Source organism: Tamandua tetradactyla, chromosome 4 (assembly GCF_023851605.1).
Source record: "Tamandua tetradactyla isolate mTamTet1 chromosome 4, mTamTet1.pri, whole genome shotgun sequence".
Lineage (NCBI taxonomy): Eukaryota > Metazoa > Chordata > Mammalia > Pilosa > Myrmecophagidae > Tamandua > Tamandua tetradactyla.
In genome coordinates this window covers 10,399,752-10,405,037 of record NC_135330.1, presented here as the reverse complement: position 1 = coordinate 10,405,037, position 5,286 = coordinate 10,399,752, and the positions used below count along the sequence as shown (strand labels likewise).

General features: G+C 35.6%; 1 pseudogene; it reads left to right on the top strand.

Moving 5' to 3' along the window:
• Positions 1–1,952: 1,952 nt before the first annotated feature.
• LOC143678757 (mitochondrial nicotinamide adenine dinucleotide transporter SLC25A51-like) lies at positions 1,953–3,186 on the top strand (annotated as a pseudogene).
• The last annotated feature ends 2,100 nt before the right edge of the window (positions 3,187–5,286 follow it).

Below are 5,286 nucleotides of genomic sequence, written 5' to 3'. Positions count from 1 at the left end.
ACCTAGAGAACATTATGCTGAGTGAGTCTAGCCAAAAACTAAAGGACAAATACTGTATGGTCCCACTGATGTGAACGGACATTCAAGAATAAATTTGGAATATGTCATTGGTAACAGAGTCCAGCAGGAGGTAGAAACAGGGTAAGATGATGGGCAATTGGAGCTGAAGGGATACAGACTGTGCAACAGGACTAAATACAAAAACTCAAAAATGGACAGCACAATAATACCTAATTGTAAAGTAATCATGTTAAAACACTGAATGAAGCTGCATCTGAGCTATAGGTTTCTGTTTTGTTTTGTTTTTACTATTATTACTTTTATTTTTTTCTCTATATTAACATTCTATATCTTTTTCGGTTGTGTTGCGAGTTCTTCTAAACCAATGCAAATGTACTAAGAAACGATGATCATGCATCTATGTGATGATGTTAAGAATTACTGATTGCATATGTAGAATGGTATGATTTCTAAATGTTGGGTTAATTTCATTTTTTCCGTTAATAAAAAAAAAAAAGAGAAGAGGTAATTGGAGCTGAAGGGATACAGAGTGTGCAACAGGACTGAATATAAAAACTCAGAAATGGACAGCACAATACTACCTAATTGTAATGCAATTATGTTAAAACATTGAATGAAGCTGCATGTGAGGTATAGGTTTTTTTTTTCTCTCTATTATCGTTTTAATTCTTATTCTGTTGTCTTTTTATTTCTTTTTCTAAATCGATGCAAATGTACTAAGAAATGATAAATATGCAACTATGTGATGATATTAAGAATTACTGATTGTACATGTAGAATGGAATGATTTCTAAATGTTTTGTTAATTTTTTTTAATTAATAAAAAAAAATCAAAAAAAAAAAAAGAAGAGGAAATACAAATGGCTAAAAGGCACATGAAAAGTTGTTCAACTTCCCTGGCTATTAGGGAAATGCAAATCAAAACCACAAATGAAATATCATCTGACACCCACTAGAATGGCCATTATCAAAACAACAGAAAACGACAAGTTCTGGAGAGGATGTGGAGAAAGAGGCACACTTATCCACTGTTGGTAGGAATGTAAAATGGTACAACTGCTCTGGAAGGCAGTTTGGTGATTTCTCAGGAAACTAAGTATAGAATTGCCATATGATCCAACAATCCCATTACTAGGTATATATTCAGAGGACCTGAGGGCAAGGACATAAATGGACATATGCACACCAATGTTTATAGCAGCATTATTTATGATTGCCAAAAGATGGAAACAGCCCAAATATCCATCAATGGAAGAGTGGCTAAACAAGCTGTAGTATATGGATACGATGGAACGTTATGTAGCTATAAGACAGAATAAAGTCATGAAACATGTAACAAGGTGGATGAACCTTAAGGACATTACACTGAGTGAGATTAGTCAGAAACAGAGGGACAAATACTGTATGGTCTCACTAACACGAACTAACATTAATGAGTGAACTTTGAAAATTGATTTAAGAACACAGGTTATCAGGAGATAGAAATAAGGTAGATAATGGGCAATTGTTGCTGAAGGAATACAGATTGTGCAATAGGACTGATTGTAAAAATTCAGAAATGGATAGTACAATGCTACCTGATTGCAGCACAATAACATAAGGACACTGAATGAAGCTAAATGTGAGTATGATAGAGGGAGAATGGTTGGGGGCACATAAAGATAGAGGATAAAGATTGAGATGGCATAATTTAGAAATGCCTAGAGTGGAACATGATGGTGAGTAAATGTACAAATAAAAACACGTTTGTGCAAAAAAAAAGAATAAAGATGAAGGTCTGTGCCTGTGCTCGCTCTGGCTCATGGCCTCCATAACTTGCCGACCTCCAGGTGGGTTGGGTCATCCTGGGTGATGTGAAATTCAGTTAATACAATTGTCTCCAGAAGCAAGAACCTAAAAGATATTAACAATGGATGAAATTGGGAAAGATATCAAAAAGCTACCATTGGACCCAGATGATTTTACAGTGAAACAAGTTTTCAGAATACCAGGAGACAGTTTTTCCTGTCCCTTTATCCCAACCCATGGTTTTGCTTAGCAGCATTCAGATGAAGTCACGTTGCTTCCAGCCCCCTGTCAAAGGTTTAAAAATATCCTTCATGAAGAAGAAAGTTCTAAGGCAACATGATGGATTCAGAAGCCCATGAAAAGAGGCCACTGATCATAGCATTGTCAAAACAAGACATATCACCTCGTATTACAAACGTGTGTGAAATGAAGCATTCCTTGTGTAGTTACTGTGCAGCTTTCAACATTGTAGCAGCCACTCTTCCTTTTCAGAAGGTCCTCTTTTGGCAAAAGCTATATGGACTCTAAATCCAGGAGCAATACTTCAGCTGAGGAGGGATGGAGTCCAAAACTTTGTAATCCTTCCCCCATTAATGCAGAATACAACTACACTGGCCCTTGTGTTTGGTCTGAGTGAGGACTGGACTTGCCTTCTCCATAAGCATGTCAGCACCTCAGCGTTTGTAACTCATAGCCTGGCTGCAGTACTTGCAGGGACAACAGAAGCAATTTTCACTCCATTTGAAAGAGTTCAAACATTGCCTCAAGACCAAAAAATTATAACAAATGTACAAACACTTATCAGGCTTTCAGGTCACTGAAATCCCATGGAATTGGAGACAGTTATCAAGGTTTGGTGCCCATTCTTTTCCATAATGAATTCAGCAATGTCCTTTTGGGTTTTTTGGCCTTTGAGGTCCCATTAAGGACTACTGTCTACTTCAGTGGTTCACAGTGCTCATTTTCTCACTGTAGAGGGCTATTGGGTGCTATGTTGGAATTCTTGGTTTTTCCACTTAATGTTGTAAAGTCTCACCTGCAGTCTCAGATTGGTGGAAAATTTCAATCTTTCCCCAAGGTTTTCCAAAAAATCTGACTACAATGGGATAGAAACTGACCCCGTTTCAGAAGTGCCCATCTGAATTACCATCGGCCCCTCATATCTTGGGGCATAATCAATACAACCTATGAGTTCATATTAAAGGTTATATGAAAGAATCACTATTAAGTGCCATTTATCAACAAAATAGACCTAAGAAGATACAGTCTGGCCTGGTCCTTTATTAGCCACATACAAGTTGGTATCATAAGTCCAAGGTACAGTGAACTATGGGCAAAACTGTTTTCTTTAAGTATCAACAACAACAGAATAAAAGATTTCAATGGGCAAATTAAAGTTTCTCTTTTACTTTTTTTTTTAAGTCATTATCCAAGAGCTTTGTCTAATGGTCAGATTAATATCTGTGTATCTGATAGCCTTTGACAAAAAACCTTCTCCTCAAGATGGTTCTTTTTCCCCAAACACTCTAACCTTCTGTGTTGAAATATAAATGGCCATGACCAGCCAAAGAAAAGACTTTCAGAGCCCCATGACTTCTTGGGCTTCCTTTTGTTACTCCATTTACTGCTTCTGTACTCTTCAGAGGAGCTGCCAAGGACAGTCTTCATTAAACCTGAGCACAGTTATGTTAGAACTTAGCAAAACAGAAAAGAAAACTTAGCAAATACAAGTTTTCATGATTAATAGTTTAGATTACTTTTGAAAATAAGCACCTATTAGGGTATTATTTTGAATTACTATTTAGACATGATAGTATTAAGCAGCTAATGAAAGACCCCATTTTGCTTTCTAAGTTTGAAAGTTTACCGTTTCATTCTGGATGTGACCTTAAACCCTTCTAAAATACCCTTATGTTGATTTCATTTATTTTACAGCCAAACAATGGGGGACTTTAATTTTGTTATAGGCATTTGATCCTGTTAAGAAGTTTCATATTACTCACATATAATCAAACTCTGGTTAGCTCTATTTCTTTGAATTGGTGCCAAGAGGCTTTGATTTTTTTTTCTTGAGTAGTTTTGTCACATTTGAGTAATGTCCTCTTCCCCTGGATTGTTCTTTAAAACAAAATTCTTCCATAAATTTTATTTTGGAAGTCTATTAATAAGAGCCCAGATTTTTTTTTTCCTGGTTTCTTAATGCTATTGGGGGCGGGGGGTAGAATTCAAGACAGCTTCCACCCGCAGTGTTAGCTGTCTTTTTATATTACTCTTGGAAAATGAGGCTTTTAGGATTTGGACATTTTGGAAGCCCAAGTTTACAATTGTGTTATTAAAATAATGAGAGTTTGAAAGCATAAGATTTATTTGAAGAGATATTTTAAAATTTAAGAGTTGGTAAATGGCATACTCATTCCTTACCTAACACAGACAAAACTTGTTTGAAGCTAGGACTTAACAAATGAATATGAATGCTGAACCGTTAAATTGATATCTCTTTTAGTCTCCAGTATCTTAGAGCAGCTAGAAGTAAAAACCTAAAATTGTGGAATTGTAATCCATGCAAACTCTGAAATATGTTCTACAACTAATTGTGATGTTGTGCTTTGAAATTTATTGCTTTTTTGTATATATGTGAGTTTTCACATAAAAGTAAAAAGTCAATTGTGATGATAAAAAGATATTTATGCCTTCTAGCCTCCTATATTCTAGAGCAACTAGAAGGAAATATCTGAGAGGACTGTATGATAGCTCATGACAAACTCTGGGGTCTGTCCTGTAACTACTTGTTGAGAGATCCTTTGAGAACTATTGCTTTTTTATTTCTTTACTTTGTATCTATGATATATTACACCATTAAAAAGTTATTAAAAAAAGAGATAACTGGTGATACAATCTCCAGATGGTTCCCTAGACCAGATAAATCCTGAAGTGCCCAGGGGCCAGCCTCTCAAGTACATTAACTAGTTCCAATCCCCTATCCCATATTATTGACAGCCCCTTTCAACATGAAAAAGTTAGAATGGGCACAGCCCAAACTCCCCCAAAGCGTGGGCGAAAGATCAAAGACAATGGTGGAGTCATACAGACAAGGTAGGGTTTAACATATGAGTATGGGTGCTGAATCATTATATTGATATTTCTTTTAGTCTCCAGTACCTTAGAACACCTAGAAGCAAAAACTTAAAATGGTGGAATTGTAATCCATAACAAACTCTGAAATCTGTTCTACAATTGATTGTTGTGATGTGCTTTGAAATGTATTGCTTTTTGTATATATGTTATTTTTCACAAAAAGGAAAGTATATGTATTTCTTCTAGCTTCCAGTGTTTGGAAGCAGCAAGAAGGAAAAATCTGAAATAGTGGACTGGTAACCCATAATAAACTCTGAAATCTGTTCTGTATCTACTTATTGAAGTATACTTTGAAAATCATTGTTTTTTTTTTCTTTTTCTTTTTGGTATATATCTTATATT